General features: G+C 34.0%; 1 long non-coding RNA gene across 1 annotated transcript in view; it reads right to left on the minus strand.

The window, feature by feature from the left end:
- Positions 1-3226: 3226 nt before the first annotated feature.
- Positions 3227-25085, minus strand: part of LOC116183654 (uncharacterized) — a 123471-nt gene continuing 101612 nt past the window's right edge. The window contains exon 3 of the long non-coding RNA XR_004148320.1: positions 3227-3675. This is a non-coding gene — a long non-coding RNA (uncharacterized LOC116183654). The remainder of the gene's footprint in view (positions 3676-25085) is intronic.

Raw genomic sequence — 25085 nt, forward strand, 5'->3', positions numbered from 1 at the left:
AGCATCCTCCACCCTCTAAATAAAATAAGAGCAAGTACAAGATACCCCTTATTTTATTCTGTATAACAATTAGGTTAAGTAAATCCATTTGGCAGTGGATATTAGGCTTGACTTAAAAGATGTAAAAGTGAGATTTCTGACCTGGAGATTCCAAATATTAACTTCACTAAGTACTTCAAAGCTCTCTTATACTGGGGATTTTTTTTGTGTGTAGTTCACTATAACACTAAAACACAGATCTAATTACATCAGTTTTGGTAATAGAGATTATAGTGAAATCAGACTGAGAGAGTAGATGAAGCATGAGGCAGACGTTATAGTCCAGAAGATTAGAAGAAGTTTGCTTATGTTAAAATATGTTTGACATAAACAATGATAATCTGACCAGAGCATAATGCATTGAATAATAATAATGATGATAGTAATAATAATGATGTATAAAAGCTATGTAAACCAGATAACACTCAGCATAATTTAATTCTGAACTGGAACTTATTACATTAAAAAAAGGGCAAATTTCTCCTTAGCAAAAATATATGGAGATTCTTTTACTTAAAAGCTTCTTGCTTTTGCATTATGCTCTGCTCTGCAAATACTAATGGGCTTGGGTTGGGGTTTTTTTGCATAATGTAAGATCTATCCTTGAAACATCTCTTATGTCAAAGAGAACTTTAGCTGTGTGATGAACAATCAGCATGCCTTCTTATCAAGCCTTAAGCATTTTGCTATACTGCCACTGTTTTGATTTTTCAGCGTCCTCCAATTTTTGTGCCAGGCTCACTAAAACGCATTTTGTAGAAAACTACAATGTCAAGTACACATGCTACAATATAGCTAAAACATTGACATTAGTCTTTTTTTCTACTTTTCATGTGAGTCAACTTATAGCTCAACAGACTAGAGTATTAATCCTGTTTTTTTCTCCCTAAAAAATACATTTCCCAAAATGTACAAGAGTAAATTACACATGATCTTAATACTGTTTGCTCAGACTGATTTTAAAAACATAAGAAAATATGAAAATGCTAATGAAATAAGCTGTTGGGCACTGATAAGTGACTCAGAGAAACTTCAAATGTTTCTATTAAAGTAAATCACTGTACTTCTCACAGTTGACATGTGTTATCTATTCAGCCACTGCAACATGGTGTCTTTTTTGTTCCGTGGTGTGTAGTACCAGCCTATAGATTTTTTTTTTTTCTGGTAGTGACAATAGCAACCAGGAGCTAAAAGTTGCCCTAGCAAGCAACCATATTATCTTATGGTAATCCTGAGTTATTATACATCCTCATTGTGACAATGAGTATTTGGTGGTTTAAAGCAATTCAAATTGCTATTTGCATTATATTATTTTATAATTACTAATTAGGTTAGTGTCTAAAAAGGACCAACACAAATCTCAAGGGACAAGAACAACAGAAAGAAATGGTAAATTAATGGTGTAAACTGAAACAGACAACAAATTATGAAAATTTTAACACTTCTAATAAATAAACTTTCAAATAAAATGAAACAAATAAATAAAATTTGCCCTACATTTCCTTTCACAAAACCATTGTATTATGCTTAATGTTGGATTACAGCTCTTCTGATGTATTATCCACTGAGAAATATGAAAAATGAGCATTATGAATACAGAAATCTTATGCAGTATTACTCGAAAGTCATCTTATTAAAGGTGTCTTTTACAATAACACAACTCCAAAATTTACAGGGGTTCCTCTGTCTGATTTTCTACATGTTTGCTCTTATTTTCCTGATAGCTAGACTGTCCACCACATGATTTTTGGGATGTTGGATTTGAGGGTTATCAAATAAAGATAATACATAAACTGTAAATGAGAGAATGGTTCATGCTTTACTAGTCTTGTGATTATAGAAATGTAAACTTAATACCTACTTATTTGAAAGTTTTCCTGATTTATATGGAAATGTCTTCATCAGCTTCCAAGCTCAACTACTTGCATTATACACTGAAGATTAGAATGATAATTTGACTATTTAAAAACAGCAAAACCATTACAGGAAACTGCAAATGATTTTTTAGATAGAATACACAAAATAATATAAATACAGAAACCAATAAATTCTGATCATGAATACTAAACTGGATGGATGTGTTTGGACTTTGACTAGTGGTGTCTATTCTCTCCCTAGCAGTAGTTACCCCCAAAGTCTTCAAATGAATAATGAGAATCAATCCCACTCTTCCAAAGAAAAAGTGACTCCTATCTGTAAATACATTTTGTGTTGCAACCACTATGGCTACAGTTATCAGCCTGGGTTACTTTTGCTTGCAGTTTTCATAGGTGAAAAGGAAACTATCTAGATATTAAGATATAGGCTTGATTACTTCAGCAGTAAACTGAAGTTGAGTGGTATTTGTCAAGCTTTTAAAATTTTTATGACATATAAGTAGCCATCCCTCTCCCACACTATAATTTCTTGATTAATGCTAAATTTTCTCTCAAATGGTACACCTAAATTTACAGAAGATCAGTGTATGTATTAGTTATTTGCACTTAAACAGTATTGCATCTGGACTTGACTTTATGTTTAAATACACTTCTTTCTCAACTTTTATGGCAGTATCACTAACAAGAACTTGTTATAATCCCAATAACGTGCACATCGGTTTTTTTAATTTTCTTTGAGATACAATCTTTTTTTGATGTTTGTTCAAGAGTGGACTCAACATTCTTGTTTTCATAGTCCTCATTAAATAAATCCATCATCTTTAAAAAGCAATGTCAGTGAGGCAAAGTCCCCAGCAACTGGAAAAAGGAGAACATCAAAATAATTTTTAAAAAGAGAAAAAAGGAGGAACTTTGGAACTTAAAAAAGTCGGCTTCATCTTCTGACTAGAGAGATCATGGAACAGATTGTTGAGTAATATATATTAAGACATATGGGAGACAGGGAGGTGATTACAGACAGAGAACATGGGCTGTGACCAAAAAATGATAGTCCTTTTACCTTGCTCAATGTCCAAGGGGAAACCATAATAGATGATGTCCTTCAGGGGTCTGGACTAGGACAAATACTGTTTAACATTTTAGAAGCAAGGAATGGTTTAGGTTGGAGGGAACCTTTAAAGGCCAGACACCAGATCATCCTCCCTGCCATGAGTGCAGACATCTTTGATTAGATCAGACTGCTTAAAGCCCCATCCAACCTTATCTTGAACACTTCCTCTGACAGGGAATTCTATGGTTCTAGTCTATAAGTTTATATCTAATAATATGAAGCTTATTTAGCCAGTTTAAAAGGTGGACAGAAGAAGTGAACATTAAGTCATTCACAACAATATTTGCAGTCTTTCTTATTGTAAGTATTGCACATATACTAAGGCAATAAATACAGGCATTTTAAACCATTTATTAACTTATTTTTGTCTTGATATATACTTTATTTTCTTATTATATTGTTTCAATTCCATTGACTGTCATTAATTTATTCTCTGCTGAGGAAAACTTTTGGGTCACACACAGTTAACTCACACTTTACTCACACTCTACTCTCAAAAACTGGATCTCTTGAGCAGGTCTCTTAACTTTGTTCTTCTTGATGGTGAGACCAGGTTTCAGGAGAATCTGGACCATTTTCTCTCCTTTCTGAAACACTTCTGCCGTGTTTCCCCACATAATGATGTTGCTGATGTATTTTGCAGATGTTCTGGAGCAGAAAAAATACAGAAAATATATGAGAGGCAGGATGAGCTGTGAAAGAAATCAAGGTCCTATTCAGATTTAGAGCTATATCTTAATCTTTGAAAAATCAATATAGCTATTTAACTTATAATCACACCAATGAGTTTGAAAATTTTTGAAAGTGTGACTAAAACAGAAACCCAAGGGGGCAGAGAATAAGATGAAAATACTCCCCTGATAAATCATAATCAATCACAATTGCAGAAGAGATAGGAGAGAGAAGATCTGAAATTGTAGGGAAATGGTTTGAAGGAAGATTAATTATCTAAATAATACACAAGTTTAAGGAAGAGTTAGATCAGTGAAGTAAAAATTGTTAGAACTTTTTATTAGCCATGATCAAACAAGAGAGGAGAAAACAAAAAATGTATTAAGATGGAGTTGCAGAAGAGGAAGTAATTTCAGGTAACAAATGGCAATCATATATACAAGTGACTAAGATTACAAGTATTTTGTAAAGACTGATAAGGTCTATAAAACACACCTACAGTTTACTGTTGGCTACTTTGTTTCTCTGGGTTTAGAAGGACAAAGCAAAGATAAATGACAGCTATGTTTGCACTGCAAATGATTATGGTATAAGCTTATTTCTGAATAAAGAACACTATGGGATGCTGTTAAAATTCTATAGTTAATATATTTATTTTAAAAGAATTTTAAACAATAAGCAGCAAACATTAATTTTCATAATAAAGCAACTATTTTTATGTAATATAAATAGTGATACTGAAAAAGATTATATAAAATAGAAGATATAGATTTTAAACAAAAGCTCCTCTAAAGACAGCCTGATGTTTTTCTAGACACAGTTACCTCTTTTCAGAATAAAAATACTGCTATTAGAATTTACATTTCATATAGATCGCTAAATACATGCATTTGGACATTAATATTGCTGTTATTAAAAGAAAATCAATATCAGCATGACTATCAGATAATATTTTTCTGATCAAGTAGTCAGTCCAAGCTTAAAATGACTTGTTGTCAGTCGTGATACCACTGGGCTGAGAATTTACCAACATTTCAGAGATTAGAAATATTCCTTTAATTTCTAATTTAATGTTATAGATTAAAAAACTTATAAACCAAACTTAGTTAATCTAAATGTCTGCGTTTCTGTCCACTTTGGCTATTTTTCTTTTCACATAGTCTATAGATTTCCTGGTGTGAATGCACAGAATTTTACATGAAACTCATCTTTCTTTATATACTGGCACTAATATTTTTCCAGACATACCAAAATATTTGGCGTAATTCTAAATTTATGTTTCCCTCTAGTGCTTTCCCTTATGTTTCTTTGCTGATTTATCATAATCTGTGACTATGGGTGCAAGATACACCCAGAAAAGAAATCATTACTTCAATAATACTGTTTGATTCAACTAACATCAGCTGTTCATATTTGAGTGAATAATTCAAGGTTTATAGTAAGATCTAGTTAATATTGACAATTGGGTCCAAAGCTTGATTCATCTCATTCTGATCATGTACATGACTTTGACCCTGAAATGTCTCTTCCCTCAGTACAGAGTCCAAGGTATAGACTCCTGCAAATGTCTGCATCACAGATGTCAGAAATAAAATCAGCTGAATTTCACCTTTTGATGCAGCATTTGTTCCTTAATTAGGTAACTTCATACTTCTAAATTGGATACCTGTCATTTGGTGGAATCTTGTTTTACAATTATATTTAAAAAAGGAGAAAAATAGAAGTTTGTTGTATTTTTATTGTGCTGTTTTTGCTGCACATCACACTTAGAGCTAGCCAAATTATTTCATCTTCCTTTTCTAAATCACATGAACAGAGCAGATAAAAAATTAATTAAAACAAACCAAACAAATATGGCTTATTCTATATTATTTTGGTTTCATCCAATTAAGATCCAGGAAGTTTCAAAGCCAAAATTTTCTGATGGTTCTTCAATGACTTTTACAAATTAACAGTGCATATTCTGTATGATAATTCTTAGCCAAGGTCAAATATAAGTTCTGTGCAAACAGATAACCAGATGTGCTGGACTAGTGGTTTTGAGCAAGACACTGAATGCCAGTAGTGTCTGTTTTGACTATGCATTTCTAATTCAGCTAGAAAAGAAAAGAAATATGTGAGTTACAGCTCAAGAAAATACTAGCAATGTTAATCTTGCTTTCATTTAATAGAAAAATTAATTGTGTTTTCCACCATAAACAGTGATAAACAGATTTCTGTATAAAGGAAGTTTAACAATGCAGATTTCTTAAATTATTTTGAGGTACTGTAATCTCATTACTATAGGTATTTACATATTTAGGAGATATGCCTTTGGGTGTAATGTGGTGAACATATTTTATAACTGGTATAAAAACAGCACGGCAGATTTATAGAACAAGATGATTTGTTTAAAAGGTCGAATAATAATTCTGTATATTTTTTTTTACTGTATGTGGTTTTATTAAAGTGAATATGATTATGCTTTTTCCATAAAGAAAATAACAGTGGTCATAGAAAATAAGATCTTTTCAGCAGATACGTTCTCCCATATGACTTGCAATCTCTATTCTATCTATACTTACAAATCAGATTCTGAGAACAGGAGGAAGTTGGTTTGCCTTAGATTTTTTCTGTATATTTTCCATATTTCTGCTATTATCCCACCTTTTTGGGAAAAGGTTTAAAAACCTTCCATAATATTTTCTGCAATGGTGTCCTAGTCTTAGCATATTAATCATATCTATTGAGAAATAAATCCAATTATATATCACTTCGAAGTACGTAGCTATTTATAATGCATGATATGGTTAATCAGGAAAACATTGGCTACCTACAGAGAAATCACTGCAGTATGGCCATGTATCATTGATGGTGACAAGTCATTTAAGCAGCCAAGAGTGGCACAGTGAATCTGGTGAATCAGAATGATAAAATACTCAAATACATATAAAAAAGTCCATTTTTTAAAAAAACAGTCAATTTACTGCATTAACTTCTATGTTCAGCTTTTCCACTGAAGCAAGTTTCTTAGATGCTCACAATACTAACAGCAGGGTTTGAGCCTCTGGAAAAAACACAGGAACAGAAACACATGATTTAGATCCTGACGTTATAGTTTTGGGACCTCAAAAGTAATTGGCACTTCATCACAAGTGCCTTCCTGCTGTGGCATGCTTGTAGCAAATAGCAGAAGATTCCTTTCAATTTTTTTTTCCACTCTGGTTATAGGGGATTTTTTTTTCTTTTTTTTTTCTTTCCTTTGAATTTGAGTTCCAACTTTAAAACAGTAACAAAGAAGAGTTCAGACCACCATTGCTAGCTGACCATGTTTGTGACAAAAATTGAAAGCTTACTCCCTGGACAATTTGGCATTCAACTGTGAAATTTGTCTCTAGACAGACATCTAAAAAGTAGTTGTTGTGCCCTTGATAGACGAATGGTTGTATCTGCTTCAGATTTATTCTTTAGGTTTTTATTTGACTTCAACCAAAATCAAGCAGAAGTTCAAGGTCAGATGGCTTAGTCCTTAAACTCTTTCTCACACTCTTTCACTATCTAAACTGAGCTGAATTCTGTGAGACAAATCATTTTCACAGCTAACTGGGAGAGAAATTTCTTTTCAGTCTATTTTCCAGACCTAGAATGCCTCTAAAAAAAATATTATTATTATATTCCCAAATGAGACTTGCTTATTTTAGAGCTATGTCACACTTTTGGCACTTATTTTGTGCATAATACAGGGTTACTGCTAGAACTCCCCTTTGCTATACTGATGTCTACCCAGATATTCCCCACTGGTATTTGTCCCCCTTGAGAAATAAAGCATTTTTATTTTGTACTAATTGAATTTCATCTTTCTGACTACACATCCTGAACAAATTTGTTAGACTCATTTTCAAGTCTGAGCCTCTTTATCAAACTTAATCTTCTTTTGGATGGATGTCATCAGTAAATATTAGAAGTTACACTCTGTTTTCTATCATACCATTGAGTAAAAATTGACTCTGACACCATTTTTCAGTTTAAGATGCTTTATAATTGTACCCCAAACCATTGATAACTATTATTGAAGAATCATTTTCCAGCCACCTTGAATGACTACAAATAAGAGCTGAGATTATATTTGGGATGTTTTGTGGGAGAGTCAATCATTCTGTGGTTTTGATATGTCACAACTGCTATTACAGTCCATAAGAAATATCCTGGTTCATGGCAAATTTGGGGAAAAACCCCCAAAAGGGTTCTTTCAGGAAAGCAGATTCAATTGGCCCCTCCCCCAACCAGTTCGGGAAAGATACCTCTTTGGAGAAAAGTGGAAAAAACCTGTTAAACTAGCAAACCTAGACAATATTAAACAACAAAACTTCTTGCCACTCCAAGAGAGAGGCAATCTCAGAAAGATTCCCCAGGTTGCAGCTGGGCTCACTCAGTCTCTGCTCAGTCCCTCCGGCGCTGGAAATGCCACGGCCCAGGCCCGGCCCCAGGGCCACCGGCGCTGCTGCTGCTCTCCTGGTGTGCAGTCCAGAGCAGGTCCAGGGAAAGGGAAAAAACCACAGTCCAGGGAACTTTGCCTCAGCTAGCTAAACTAACTAGACTAGGAAAAAAACCAAAGGAGAGCTCTGTCTCGTTGTCCGTCTGGACGCAGACAACTCAGTCCAGGAGCAGGAATGTGGAGGAGGGAGTGCAGTTCTTGAAAACAGACTCCGTGCTTCTTCCCCCCACTCCTTCCCTCCTGGAACAAGTCTTAAAGGTGTAGAACTTATTATTCAACATGAACAGGGCAGATGATTGGGGATAAAGGCATCATACAGTCAACCTAGGACAAGAAAAAATATCAATCCCTTGCCAAACATCATAGACAAATATATTCAATTTTTTAGTCTGTGACCCCCATCTATTCTCTCAAGTTCTTAGAGATACTGGAATGATTCTAAGTGACTTCCCCTAAGTCCTTTGGCATGCTCTGGTGAACTACTTCATTGGGCCCTGAGGAACAGAACACAGATGACATACTAAGTCATCTTTTAATGTGATTTTTATATGTGAATTTGCTTTCTTTCACCCCCCTTGAACTCCAGCTTGAATCCCTATCTCCTTATGAAGCTTAACTGTGTTATGCACCTAATCAAAGATTTCCTTTTCACACCTAATCTATGAATGCAATGCAACACCCTCATACCTTTTCCAATTTGAAGTAAGTCTGTTTCTTTCTGTATTAAGCACTTCTACACAATTTTCTCGCTGCTTTTTCTCTCTTGCTATTTAAAACTGGGGTTGTTTCCTCCTGGTTTTCTCCTGTTTTCATTATTGGTAGGAAGCTAGAGAAAAATAGAAGTAAATAAAAAATACATCTTCAACTTAAACTTGCTTTGTGGCCTGAGGTAGAAAGTAAAATAAATTTGTTGCTATGTCATTAAGGATATGTCCCTTGAGGCAAAAAGTTAGCTTTGTTTGCTAAGAAGTACACCAGAATATAAAGTAAATGATGGTAGAAATTTTATGCTTCTCTAAGCTTAAAAAAATCAAGAGTTTTGAGTGATTTTCTTCAAGCAGTTTAATTTTACTTAATTTTTAACTAATGAATTATTGTTAGTTAATTAAAAATTACAATATTTTCAAGGTGAATATTTCTGCATATGGCATAGCTCAAATAATCATTAGGTTAATTTCAATTATTTTGTTGACCTTTATTCTGGTAAATACACACAAAAGCCACTCCCAGTGAATGTTATGGAAATAACTTTTTTTTAAACCAGATAATTAGCTGGAACACTGGAACATGAAAAATACTAATTTTTAGACTTGGTTAAACTAATCATGTTTTCTAAGTTTTAAATTAATTTTTATATAAATCTTTGTTCTACATTATAAGAAACAAAAGTGTTGTAGATTTTGGTTGGAAATTTTGCAATATTTTTTTGGTATTTTGGGGGTTCTTTTTGTGGTAATTTGATGCCTGGTTTGAACATTTAGAACAAAATTTCCTTAGAGCATTCTCTAAGTTTCAGTAGAGCAATTTAAAGAGGGTCATCTGAAGCTCAAATACAAACAATATTTTCACAATATGTGAGATGAAGTTTCCCTCTGAAGCACTTAGAATATGGATGTGGTTAATTCACAATAACAATGTGCAACACTTAATAAGGATGGAATGTCAGGAAGTATCTCTTACTTGGAGAGTCTCAACTGAGATTGACTGAGTGAATCTGAGTGTGTAATGAAATTTACTCAGGCAAAGAAACAAGGAATTTCTATATTCATGTAGAGTGGCAGAAAGTCCACAAGAAAGCACAATTGGTTAAGGTTATTCTTTAGTGCACAAAACTGCCAACAATTCCAGATCTAAAACCCAAGTTCTTTGTATATTTCCACATGTTATGTTCAGTGACTTCTTGAACATTTACATGGAAGACAACTGCACCACATCCCTGGGAAATCTGTTCCAATGCTTAATAACACTTTCAGTGAATAAATTCTTCAAGATGTCCAGCCTGAACAGCCCCTGGTGCAGTTTGAAGTCCTGTAACTTGTCCTGCAACAGTCCTCTTGTTCTGTAACTTGTTAACTGGCAGAAGAGGCTGACCCTCACCTTGCTACAACCTCATTCCAAGGAGCTGTATAGTGATGCAGTCTCCCCTGAGGAACCCAGAACTGAACACAGGATTTGAGGTGTGGCCTCACCAGTGCTGAGAACAGGGAACAACCTTACTCTGGTCCTGCTGGCCACACTACTGCTGATACAGGCCAGGATGCCACTGGCTTTCTTGGCCACCTGAGCACATGATGGCTCATGTTCAGCCAGCTGCCTGCCCCACTACCCAGATCTTCAGCAATGACCTTACACAAGACTGGAGCCAGTATCGACCCCTTGGGTTCACCCCTAGTTACTGGCCACCTACTAGACTTTGCTCCAGTGATTTTCTCTCTCTCAACCCAGCCTTTCAGACAGTTTTTGTACCCTGCTTATCTTCCCATCAAGATAACTTCAGCATCTGTTCCTTTTCTTTTTATTCACGTTCCATTTCAATTTCCTAAAAATTTCTTTCAGGAGGGCCTGTTGAATAGTCAAGAGCTCAATGATAAATCTGCCTTCTGTATTTGCAAAATATAAATGTAGTACAACTTTAGGATTGTAGTTGGTGCCCTGTGTCTATGAGCTTTGGATTTTCCTGCCATGGTTTCTAAACTGTCCTGTGATTTTTGATGCCTCAATATTCCTATTAATAAAAATATATATGAGAACAGTCTCTGTAACACAACTTCAGCTTTTGTAGACTCCCAGAAACAAACTTTTTGGTGTTGTAAAATCTAAATATACTCCTTTATTACATTAAATAAGGTATAGTATTGCTCCTAAAGATTTGGGGGATTTTTTTTTTTTTTTTTTGTATTTCTTTGGTCTGGTTTTGTTGGGTAGTTTTTTTCCAAAATGCAACATGAATATACACATCAAAGAAACTCCCCAAATATATACTTTGTTGGAAGGACATTCCCAAAACCTAAAACTACTTGACCAATCCTTGAGTGTTACAAAAAAGATAAAAACCAGTAATCTAGCAGTTGCAGCTGGAATACTGGTATTGAAGAACAAATTTTCAGAAAAATGGAAATAAATTGAAAAGTGTAGATCTGCATGTACATGGATGGATGAAACAGAAAGAAAGGAGTGAAAATAGACATTGTAAAATATTTTTAAATTTAGGAGAAGATTAGTACTACAATGAAGGTTAGTACTACAATGGCAATTTTGGACAAAGAATGAGGACTTGAAAGAGTAATTTTCAGATTTAGATATTCATATATTGATTTTTTTTTAATTGCTGGAAGCAGACATGGTACTAAAACTATAATTTTGAAAATGCAGATTAAGAGATAGTATAATAATTTTTTAAATCTGCTTATCCTAGCATTAAGGGAATATTCCAAATAAAGTATTTAACTTGTTTTTAGTGAACAAAGAAGATCTTGCAAAATTTTTCACAGAAAACAAAATGTGTGTGACTTGATTCATGTGAAAGAGCAGCCATAGCAAATGTAGGGCTGAAGTTGCAGCTTTTCTAAAAGCAAAGTCTTAATAAATTAGGTATTTTAGAAAACAGCATCTGCATAGATGACCTTCATTTTAGGGGTTTGTTATGGTTTTCTGGTGGGGGGAGGGCTTGTTTTCCCCCCGACTCAATAAAATTCAGTAGATTTATTCTAATTGAACTTAAGCATATCCTATATGCCTGCCCTACAAATTAGCTACAATAAGAAACTATTGGTTAGAAGAACAGCAATAAATTGTACTGTAAGACAAAAAATACAGGGATAAAGAAAAACGAACAGTGAAATTCATCAAGGAGAGGTTTCAAATAAGTGTTATTATTTCTGTTAATTAACCGGGGAAAAAGAAAGCAGGGATATATTAAATGTTTTTGATGACAAAAGAGTAAAGCAATTTAAAATACAAAAGAGAATATGTGTATTATGGAGAAATAATTCTTTGACTTTGTAGCAATTTACATCATAGAAATGGGAGCTAGGAAAGATCTAAACCAATCAAAATATTTGGTAATGGATTAATCAAGACCTTTTTTCTGTTTATTGAGAAGAACAAGGAGATATTTGAAAGACAAGATTATGGATTATCAAAATGTTTTTTTGTTTGCATGTGGGCATGAGGAAATTTTACATGTACCTCAGTTACATCCAAGTACAGACTCTAATAATTCCTAATACAAGTCAGCAGTGTTTTCTCTCTCAGCCCAGACTGCAGCATGGCATAATGTGTTTCCCCTCACAGAAGCAATTCATAGCTCAGGAAGGATATAGAAATTGGGTTCTTGTTGTAATTGTTTAGAGCTAGCTTGTATTTAGTAGGGCACAATGACACACAGTGGGGTTTTTTACACCTACCTTCAAAAGATCATTAGGTTTTTCTTGTCTTTTATGGAATAGCTATAAATCATCAATAGAATTTGGATTTAGAATGATATACATAGTTCATGTACACCAGTCAACATTTTCATTAGCAATGAGAAAACGTATCATTATAGAAGGCATTAAAATGTTGCATATAATTTTCATCAATCACACTGAAGAAATAAATTCAAACTGAAGCAAGGCTTAGATAATTGTTTTAAAAATAGAGAAGCTATACTGAAGCTGATCAGCAGATTTTAGGACTTTTCACTACAGTTCATACTATAAACCATAGGATTGCAAGATTTCAGATACTATTGTAACTTCAGGTAATATTGATTTTGCATCTCTTCTTTAGAGCTGGCCCTCGTAAGAAGATGCTAAGACTTTTCATATAAAAAATGCTCGATATTCATATATTATGAGCATGGTAGTTTTTTTAGGGGTCAAGTTAGCATATTCAACTAAATAGAAATGGATGTTAAAAATGGTGGTCAATTTCCATGGGAAAATTTCAATGACTGTGATAAAGAAATGAAAAAAAGTTTTGAAGGATGTTTTCTATTTGCAGTTAACATGTTTTTCTTTCATTACAGAAGTTTCATCAAATGAAACTTTTGAGCTTTGAAATTAATAGCAATTTCTCCACCATAAGGATCTAAAACAAGTAAAAAGGGAGCCTGTCCCTTTTCAGAACAAGAAAATCGGGCAACTGGCTTTTCAATGGAAGATAAAGCTGAAGCAGACCATCAATTGATTAAAAAAGCAGAAAATTCAGCATCTCTTTTGAGGGAAAGAGGTGCAGTAGCAAATGATGCTAAGCCTGGTGTTTGTGCTTGCCTGTAGATACAGACAGCAGGAGAGCTCTCTCTACTGAAGTAATGAATAATTAAAACATGCTTAGAACCCAGCACATGCAGTGGCAGCATGCTATCAGACGAGCTGTTGGTGGTGACAAAAATGGCACCCTGTTGGCAGTTAATGTGAAGGTATAAGTAATGTTGGCTCTTAGTACAAAAGAACTGAGAGCACCTAAGTAGAGGACTTTATTTTCTGATAGTTGTTACAGCAGGCGAAGCTATGCAGCAGAGTGATATTATGGTACTTAGTGAGTTGTTTTCTTCTGATCTGCTCAAAGATTCAGAATAAATAATGCTAGCTTGAGCCAGAGATATAAAAGGTGATCTATTGCTAGGGTTTTTTCAGCCTCATTATTATTTTAATAATTTGATATTTTTTTTCCAATGAGACTTAAAAACTAAGATGATAGTAGATATTTTTTTCTACCTGTATGTTCATCCTGATGCATGAGGTACATTAAATCTTGGATAAACGTATTTATATTTTTTTCTCTTAGTACACAAGGACTTGTAACTATTAGGCACAATCAATAGGCAAATGTCAATGAAGAGCAGCTGGTTACCTTACTCCTCTGATGAACCAGCAACTTAATGTACTTTTGAGCTCTGGAATATAAAACTTATTTCTAGTTAACAATACATGAAATACATATAAGGGAGACATTGAGCTATCATTTAACTTTGCCAGTTAACAGACTAGAAAAGTAATATATTAAAAAGAATATTGGATCATAAGAGGACATGCAGGTAGTTTCAGCAACCTTTAAAACTGAGCATGGTTTGTATAGAAATTTTGGAGAATGCCTGTTTTTTTCATTTCTCTGACTCCAAAAAGCCAAGAGGTTTGACAATCAAGAAGTGTGTACTCATTCCATTATTCTTGTAATGCTGGAAGAATGGTAGTTCCCTGGACTTCATATAGATTTATACGATTTTCAGAACATGGAGGTGTGATTTTTACACCATTTAAAGATATGCAAATATATTTTTTGAAAAATGAGAAATAATAATTCCAGGTAGAAGCATAAATCTACACCTTTTATGAAGAAGAAGCCAAAAAGAGCTTCAACTGCACAAAAAATAATACCTACAAAGAAATGTTAACTTTCAGAGAATTCAGTTGACTACAACTCATTGTAACTGGTTCATTAACATTCCTCTGGTATTATGCTTTATTTTTTATTCTCTTCTAAAATAAAATAAAAGGATATTATGCCTTTCTAATGTGATTGAAAATGATGGTTCTGAGCCTTGTCAGAGAAAATTGTAACAAATACGTATTTCCAAGATACAGAATATGGAGTGTTATTTCAGTACTTGCTTTAGCCATCAGCATTTTACAATTTATGTTTCATTTTGGTTTGTTGTTTCTTAATAAAGAGTTTTGAAACAGAAAGGAAGAGTGGAATTTATGTCACTTAACTTTTGGAATTTATATAGAGCTTGAGTCAGTTGTACACACATAGCCACCTCATGTCACTGAGGTACTCTGAAGAATCTCAGTCTGCCCCCATCTGCCAATCCAGAAGTACCCATGTTCTGTGTTGCAACTCATAACCTTATAAAGCTATCACAGTTAAGCCAAATTTTTGCTGCCCTATGCCTCTGTTTATGCAGCCCATACTACCTCAGCTTCCACATGGAACTGATGTAGGAAAAAGCCTTCTTGTAGTTGAGCTGGGCCACCCGCTATCTCCTTCTCCTGGTACTCCATCATTTAGCAGTAGCACCATTTAGCACTCAGTTTGGTCAAGGAACTTTGGCTTTGTAAACTATATTGCCTTCCTGCCCATCATGCATTTATGAACGCCCTCTGAGACAACATACTTCATGGTCTTGAAGTAAAATTAAATGATTTTTAGCTTATGAGTTCTCCTTTAAAATAGATGCAACATGATTTTCTGAGTTGTCAGTGAAAACTCCTGAATAGTAGGATTTTTCATAAATGAATGACAGCAGTAGTCCAATTCCATCAGTCAGTTCTTTCAACACCCTCAGCTGAATTAAATGATCAAACACTCAAAAAAATTAAAATGTTTAGCAATGATTTGCATATCTTTTGCCACCTCTGTTGTCTGTTCATTTCCTGTAAGCTTCCTTTTTACACTTTAATTTGTGGAAAAAGTTTCTTACTTAGCAAAATAAGCTATCTTCAGAAATTGCCAGACTTCTTGAGTCCATCTTTTTTGCCACATGAACAACACTGTGTATCTGCATGCTGCGGTCACAGGGAAGATGTTCCCCAGCCAGCTCACTCCCCAGACCGGTGTGCAGGTACGGGAGCAGCCGCCCCAGACCCTCACTGAGCCCCCCGGGTGTCGGTGTGGGCAGGGCTCGTGGCTCCCTGCAGCACACGGCTGCGGCGTGGGGAGCACAGAGCAGCACAGCACCAGAAACCAGGCAAAGGAATGGAGAGCAGTCACTTGTTTGAGTTCCAGAAAGTTTTATTTCCCCAGAGAATTCAGGGACAAATGACAATAACTGGGGGTAAAAAGCTGTTTCTAACGAGAGGCGGGAATAAGGGGACGACACAACCTTTTATCGATAGGGGAGGGGTGCAGGGTAAGGGTATTCAATAGAAGCCGCCAAGGGGAAGGAGCGAGCCCTGTACCCCAATCTTGCTTCGAGGAGGGGATGAAGGACAGGGAACATTCCAGAAGGGAACAAAGGAGGTACAAGGAGATTGACAGATGGATTGACAGACACTTGGCAGGAGAATCTTGGGGTAAACCACTCAGGGCTGAACCATTAGGGAAGCCAAATGAGGTACATGGAATGAACCATTACAAACTTATAACAAGGAATATTCAAAACCTACTACAGAAGAGCAAACTGCAAAATAACAGACTACCACAAAACTAGATTTCTGACCACAGAATCTTCTGATTTGAATCTAGAGATATAAAAAATATGTCTCTGGCTTCATGCTGGAGCCCTATGCAGGCAGGGTGCTGTGTAACACAGGATGTGACTCTCCCCTATCTTTGCTCTTCTTTAACAGTCTACACTCATTACTGTATAGCATCTGTTGTGATATTGTGCCAAGTTTCCGTGATTCCCATCCTTGCATAAACTTGCATCGGTTCAAGAATTTCTACTTCTTCCTCTTTATTTTGTTAAGTACTTTGTGGTACTGTACAGACACTTGAAAAGAGCTGCTGAATGTCCTCTCTTCTGAGAAGGAATGAGTCCTCCTGATTCTATGAGAGCTTCCACTTACATAATGTTGAATCTTTGTGCCCATCATCCAGACAATTCACATTAAATCTTTTCTTACTAGGTAAATAAGATTGGGTTTTCCCTTCTTTTTTAGGTCTATTTTAATCTATCACCAGTATCCTCCTTCATCAAAATATGCCTAATAGGCCAAATAAATATGCAGGCAGGTGTTCTATTACTGCACATGAATGCTCCTATCACAGTCTTTCCCTTGAATAGAGAAGAAGAAATTACTGTGGGGGAAAAAATAAACAAACAAATTAAAAAAACCCATAAAATAAAAAAAAAGAAACCAAACCAAACTGTTCAGTCACACAGAATTGAGTGTTCCTCCTTCTCAGTTTCAAGAATCACATATGTTTTCTCATTAGTTACAAGTGAAAAGCAGAAAATTCTCTTGCTCTCAAAAGCCCTCCTGAGAGCTTTTCTTATTTTCTTTTTTCTTTCTGCTCTTAGCTTCCTTCCTACCCTCTGTTATTGGACTCAGGCTGTTGCCTCCTATAACTCTTTCAGGAGATCTTATCTTTTGTTCACATCCTGGGTGTAACAAACAAATGTTTGCATTTTCTTGCATCCCTTCTACTTAGCATCTGTGTCAGAGCACACTTTCCAGATGGGACATCCCAAGTGATGTTCCTAGCCCTACCCCAGGGAGGAACAGCAGGCACACTCTGAAGATATGGTGTAAGACACTCAGGCTCAGGATTTTATCTTCCTTTTTTCCTACTCTATTTCTCAAGTATTAAAATGATGTGCATTGAGACAAGAAAAAAAAAAGAAACCTCTGTTTTGACCTGAAAACTTCTTGCAAGCTCTATAAAAATGACATTAAATTATATTGAAAACTCATACCAGCCACCTTAAAATCTTTCTTCTACACAAAAGTGGAATGAGCTTATTTTATTTGGTTCTTTAAATAATAAAAAAGGTATTTCATTTGTATACATGATATTTTATTTTTATTTCCTATAGTGAAATTTCTGTTATTGCACTGCCTGCAAAACATGTGAGTTAAAAATATGCAGAAATCAGAGCAGAAACTATAGTTTTATACTTTTACATATACTTTGAATATTACCTGCTGGAACAGTGAATGCCAAAGCTTTTTACAATTTTGATAAGCAGAGAATGTCACATTTTTTCCTAAATAAAAAGTACATTTTGTAGCATGTTTGAAAAAAAAAATTGGTCATTGAAGCATGTAAAATTGCCATAATTTCCCAAAAGTTCTTTATTAAAAGAAATTACTTTGAATCTCGGATAATACTGCCTTCTGTGTGATCCATGTAATACATACCAACTAATCCCAATGTGACTATATGTACTTCTCCCATATGCACACTGTGTGCCTCACAATTGTAAACCTACAGGCTCTCTATCATTAACAGAAAGAAATAACAACACATTTGGAAGTAAGTTGGGACTCATTTAGAATGATGGAGTATGGGTTTGTTTTTTTTTTTTTTTTTTGAAAAAGTGAAAGAATAGACTAGACAATAATAAGGAAGGATGCTGGCAGAATGAAGGGAAGAACTGGAAAAATAAAATTATTATCAGCTTGTATGAAAAAACACAAGTCTTTTTTACCCCCTTCTGCTCCAACTGTGAATCAATAGGTAAGCCGTAAAATAGTTTAATTTAATAATTTCTTATTTTTTAACAAAGTTCACAAACATTTTATAAAGGAAAAATTACTGATTGGGTATGGGAGAAATAACTACCTGGGTATGAGGGAATGTATGTAAAATTTCGGATTTCTTATAAACTTTGTGCCTAGAGAGAGGAAAACATTTCAACTACCAGTGCAAAGATATCATTCTATTATTTTCTCACAAAGTCCTTGTCTTTGCTCTTTCATTTACCTCTTTTTCTTTTTTTTTCTTTTTTTGCTTTATAATTTTTATTTATTTTGCACATTTGAAACACACAAATTTCTCAAATATTTAAAGGTTTCAGTTGAAATATTTGAATAGAAATTTGATCACTGAGCTTAGATATGTTCTAATGAACACTGTCTTTTTTCTCTATTGGTAATAAATTTAAATAGCTACACCATCATCCACCTTGACTTTTCTCAATAATTAACAACATAATAATACATCTCAATATTTTACATACTTTTTCTTTATTTATCTTACTGTGTTTTATTGTATTTTACATTTATTTTATGCTGGTGATATTTTATCACCTTTCTTAAGAAGCAGAATTATTTGAATTTCAACTCCTGCTTACTTATTCACATTTTTACTGGATCCCCATTAAAATTTGACATGGAGAAGTAAAGTAAATCATCAATACTGAAGACAGGTTTACAAAACTCTCAAAATTACATAGAGAAATGTATTCTAACTAGCTAAATATGGTAGCAATGGGAACAAGAGTTTTATGGCTTGATAAATCTCCATAATAAGTATGATTTTGAATATATGAAGCTGAGCTATATATTAGCCTAATTCTAATTTACAACCTGTAGTGATTAGCTTTTAGTGTTGAGAAGAATAGACCTGATTTTTATTGTAAAAAAGGCAACGCCAACTGGGAAGAAATTATGATGTCTGGCTGCAGACCAGAAGGCTGAAGGATAGTGTTATTAAAACTATACTATATTACATTAGTATCCTATTTAAAGAGACACTATCCTATTCTACATACATACTTCTTACTTACCTATCAACTCACTTCTAACTAACAAACCCATGACTGCCTGCTGAGAATCTGAGACACAGCTGGATCCAATTGGTCATTGAACCCAAACAACCTTCACCAGAATCCAATCAAGCAATCACTTCCAAACAATCTCCATACCAAATTCCACATGGGGAAAACAAAGGAGCAGAGATAAAGATTGTTTTATCTTCTTCTGTGTGTGCTTCTCCTGAGAGACAGAATTATGTATCTCTGTCTAGAGAATGTAAATGCCTCAATTCTTAACTTTCAATGTGAAATTTAGTCTCTGTTCTATGGTGTGGGAATCCTAGGACATAAGAGTTCTTCCAAATTCCACTTGGGATAAGCATGTACTCAAAAAAATAAAAAAGATTAAGTTCCAGATAAGTAGGAATCTTTACTTTTAGTGTTTTGTAACTTGCACAAAATTGCAATTGTTCTAATAATAGAAACACAAATTTGTTTCCAAGTCCTAGGCTAAGGCTTTTCTTCACAAGTTTAATTTAAATATATTAATTATTACTTTAATCATTAGAAATTTAATTATTTGCATGGGATCATGAACAAAACATATATCTGATTTATAAGTTATAGTACATTACAGAAGCTAATCATTCAGATACTACATGACTGAAATTAATTCATGAGGCTAATTCAGTATTACTGAAATTAATATTGTAATTGTAGTGAGATTCTAAGAAAAGAACTGCTGCATGGATCATCTCCATTGTACCAGACTTCTCTAATTTTATGTGTATTTATGTGTTTGCATATATATATGTGTGTGTGTAGTTATATATATATAAATATTCATGTACGTTATTTAGTTGTTCTGGTTTCATTATCTTATGTCACACAGATGTTATTTTTTCAAGCAGCCAAGATGCAAACATACTGTCTAGTCAAAACCAAGGAAAGGGTGAAATGAGAATTGAGAACAAATGTTTATTCTCTTTCCTTCAGTTTCATAATGGGTTCTGATCAGCACAATCAGAACCTATTTATTTATAAAGATTTAGTCTGCGAGTGCAGCTGATTAACAACTGATAAAAGGCAGGCTTTGCTAACCATCCACAGATTTACATAACAATTAGAAACAATAAGAAGGTGTATTTTTAAGGATCTATGAAAATAATCTCTGACTAGTACTCTATATACTGATTAGCTATAACTGCACATTCTTGTTGAAGTTTTTTCTACTGAAAATTTCCAACCCGTTTATTAGTAAAAGTATATTAACTTTATTCTTCAGTCTCCCAAACTCAAAAAGAACACTTGTGAAGATCTAAAGAGAATTAGAAAAACATGGCACAGGGAAAACAACATTGTGAAGTCATATTAAAAAAAACCAACCCAACCCATGGAAAATCCTTTATTCACATTCCTTTTCTTAACCCAAATCTGTTTTCTCTTTTGGAACATTTAAACACAAATATTTGCCTTACTTTGATACACTTCTACTGAGAAAAGATGCATTAATTCAGATAAGAGTACCTTTGCTCCATTTCTTACATGAAAGAGGTTGAAGAGAGAGAGCAAAGAATCCAAATAGACATACAAAGAGGATGCAGAGGAGAAAAGAGGAGGAGAGAAGTTTACTAAATGAACAACCATTTAATTTTAATCAAGACAGCAGGGTCAGATTCTGTGCCTGATAATTGGGGAATAAAAAGTTTGATGTAATTCTGAAAGAATTGTTAAAGTCAGAAGGAATCCACATAGAAAGACCACAAATTCTATGTGATGAGAGCATTCCTCAAGAAGAAAGCAACAGAAAATATTAAGGAAATATACTGTGGTGTGTTGACCTCAGCTGGCCACCACATACTCACAAAGCTGCTCTATCACTCCCCTTGCTCACCATGACAGGGAAGAAAATATTACAAATTTGTGGGTCAAGATAAAGGCAATTTAATGCTGAAAAGCAAAGAGTGTGGAAGTAAAGCAGAACAGAACAAAAATATGTATTATTTACTTCCCATCAGCAGTTGATTTCCAGAGACTTCTAGAGTAGTAGGGTCTGAGTACCAGTCACAGTTACTTCAGAAGACAAATACCCTAGAAATGAATGCCCACCTCAGCTCACTCCTCCTTGTCCACTCTTGCCCACTCCCAGCCTACTCCCCTTGGCAGTGGGTGCCGGAGAGGCTGGTTAGAGAAACATCCTTGATATTATCTAGGCACTGCTGAGCAATAGCCAGAGCACTGGTGTATTATCAGTAGCATTCTAGATATAAATGTTCTCTTTGAATTGTTCCTGTTTGATGTGGACAGCTCTTAAAAGTTGTAATTATGACAATTGATTTAACTTTGTAGATTAGATAATCAGTAATTTGTTATTCTTGCCTCGTATTACCATCGAATGTGCATTTCGGTATTTCACTTTCATAATAAAAACATCTTTGTCTTTTAAAGATATCTTCTTGTTAGGTAAGTGTTTTGGTAGTTCATATCGTCAAAATAAGTCCTTGTCAGGAACAATGTGATTTGTTCTTTGAGGAGACATGTCTGTTCTGCGTACAACTCTTGATAGCATGGATCTATCCTTGCAACTTGTCATTGATTTAGCTTTACAACTTATAGGTAAAGACTTCTCTTATAAGTTTTCTACAAAGTAAACAGAAATTCTTATGGGCAGTTAGAAAATCTCATATGAATTCTTTCATCTTTATCTTACAAGGAAAAGAATACCAAAAATAAAAGCCAGGTAGGGGGAGGTTTCTATTAAATATGTATAAATGCATGTAGACAAATCTAGAATTGCTGTAATGTGAAAGAAATCAGCAGCTACTGGAACAATAACTTGAATATTAATTTAACAGACTTAATTCCAGATGGAAATATAAGCAAGTACAACTATAGGACTCATGTTTATAACAACTAATATTATAAAAAATGAATTATTTTATTTTTTACAAATAACTCTTTTCCCCACAGATAATGAACTCTCCACCTTGAATGTTTAACCTTTTATGGTATTATTATAATCCAGAAAGTAAAGGCCTTCTGGGTCACATAATTACCATGTTTTGTATATTATTTCAACTGTCAAATTAAAAAGTATAATTTAAATAAAAATCACAAAAATAGTTCTGCAAATGTGCTCTGAAAAATAAACATTTTCCTTGAAAAATCTAAAGCTGAAACACTTTTATAGGCATCTCTACCTCTGCCTCATGCCCTTCTTAAAAGCGTTGCTTTCAAAAATGTTGAGCTAATGAAACCCCAGCAGATTTTTAAGCTTGTTACTTTAAGTGCATTTTTATATTAACTGGGGGAGGAAGGGAAAGTCAAAACACTAAAATCCTAAAGAGGACAGACACATAAAAAGACAATTTGATTTAAAAACATAAATTGCTGTTCTAACATGAAAATTAAATCTCACAGACTTTTCCTCTTTCTGTAAGTGTTCTTAGCAATTGCTAGCCTTGCTATTTAAACCAAATTGTAAGTCTAAATTATGTGCATGCTGAACTGAATCCATCTGGAAATACTTTAAATGACAGGAAGCAACTTGACAGTGTCTCACTTATGAGTTTTTCACCAAGAAATAAAGGAAGAATATGTGTGGAAAACTAGGCAGTTTCTGGATACTATCACGTACATAAAATATTTTTCTGTAGTAAATGGATCTACCATAATTCTTGAGAATAATTCAGGAAAAACTTGTGAATTGTAGCTCAGTTTTGGTGTAGTAAATAAACTTGAATTCTGTAACACTATCTCTGAAATATTAACTGTACTACACATAAATTTCCAGTGATAAATCTTGTTATGAATGATTAATATGTACATATGAGCATTTCAGGCATAATTTCCTTCCAACTACTGAACTAAAACTGGACAGTGATTTGTCTGACATTTGATGTGATGCTGTTGCTAAGGCATAAATTACATTGAGTAATACTGAAGAGCTGTCATTTTGGTGTTTACCTTTGGCTCAGAGCATTTAGATATTTATTTTCTTTGCAAGGTCAAATTGCTTTCCCTTTTACAAATATGCAGATTAGATTTTATATGAAACAGATTGGATTTTATATGGAAGCCAGAAGAACAATAATAATTATGGACTTATTTTACTTAAATTAGTTACTGTGCTGTAATCCATAGTAAGAAACAAAAAAAAAAAAAAAAAAAAAAGGAAATTAAAAAAAGAAAAAAAGCAACTTAAAAATACTGTAGTGTTAGGGGGTGCTTTAAAAAACAATGTTCATCATATCTTGGCTACTCTATATGATAAAAATATTTCAATCTGTGCAGAACTAAATTTGCATTTCTCTCTGGTTTAGAAACAAAAGGCTTCAAACTACACACTTTGTGATTTTATTCAATATATTGAAGTAAAATAATTGATACTACTTGTCTTATATGGACTATGAAAACTAAAAGTTCCTATGTTTCTTCCTCTGATAAAATGCAGTGGCTTTAAAAAAATGTCTTAAAAAGGGGCAGACAATCTATTTCTGGATTAAGAATTCACTGATTAAAAGTAATCCCAAATAAACATATGTGAGCATTTTTTGGTTGGACTCCCAAACTTGAACTGAATTTAGATTTAGTACAAAATTAAAGAATTGGTCAAGTAAATTTGACTGAAGTCAACAACAGATATGTATTACTCAAGGATTTAACAGGAGCTATATTTATAGAATCATAAACCATAGAATCAAATATAATAGATTCATAGAATCATGGAATAGTTTGTATAGGAAACAAATTATAAAGATCATCTAGTCGAACCCCTCAGCCTTGGTAAATGAAATATTGCAATAGATCAGATTGCTCAAAGGTGCATTCAACCTGACCTTGAATACTTCCAGTAATGGGACATCCACAATTTCTCTGGGCAGATCAGTCCAGTGCCTCATCATTCCTGTTGTATTAAATATATATATATATTCCTTATGTCCAATTTAAATTTAATCTTTATCAGTTTGGAACTATTCCCCATTACCCTTTGCCTATAGGCCTTGTTTACAGATCTTCCTCCATCTTTCTTAAAAGCTTCCTTTAAATACTGAAGAATGTCGTTGTTTAACTCAAGCAAGCAACTAAGCATTTGTATCTTCCTAATTCTTTTAGTACCCTGTACAAAAATACAACATTCCATGCTTAATCTCCTGTGATATCTCAATGTAGAATAGGAAAAAATAGGAGAAAGTTATCAGGGCAGACAAGGCAATCTTCTCTTCCCATTTAAAATCATATCTGTATTAACCATATACTAACAGAATCCTGTCTTCACTGACATAATTACTGTTTTGTAGCTTATTGTAACAATAAAGGGAAAAAATATTAAGAAACACTGTAAGGGAATCACAGAAAGTTTTGGAAAAGGAGTTAAATGAAAAGTTATTATAAGGTTTAGTTGAAAGATAAGTGAACTGGTATCAGCTCTGGGTCAATTGGCACTTTAAATGAAAGAGCTAGTGGCTACAAATGGTGAAAGAAAAGGTCTCTTGTTCTTTAAGTGTCATGATCAGGCTTTTTTGAACTGATGACAGCCTTAACTCTATGTCAGAATAAAGCTTACTGTTCAGTGATAATCCATGGCAGGTGACAGATCTTGTCTGAGACACTAAAAATCTTTCCTGTACTCAATACTTTTTAATTCTGTCCATATTGTTTTGGTTTTGTTTTGTTTCTCCTTTTTCTCCTACTTGGCAAGCTATGAATTTAATATGCTTTTCTTCTAGGTGGCATATAAGTAAGCCCACTATGTGTTAAACTCTTCTGTATCTATTAAATATAAGC

Source organism: Lonchura striata, chromosome 2, assembly GCF_046129695.1.
Source record: "Lonchura striata isolate bLonStr1 chromosome 2, bLonStr1.mat, whole genome shotgun sequence".
In the NCBI taxonomy this organism is placed as follows: Eukaryota; Metazoa; Chordata; class Aves; order Passeriformes; family Estrildidae; genus Lonchura; species Lonchura striata.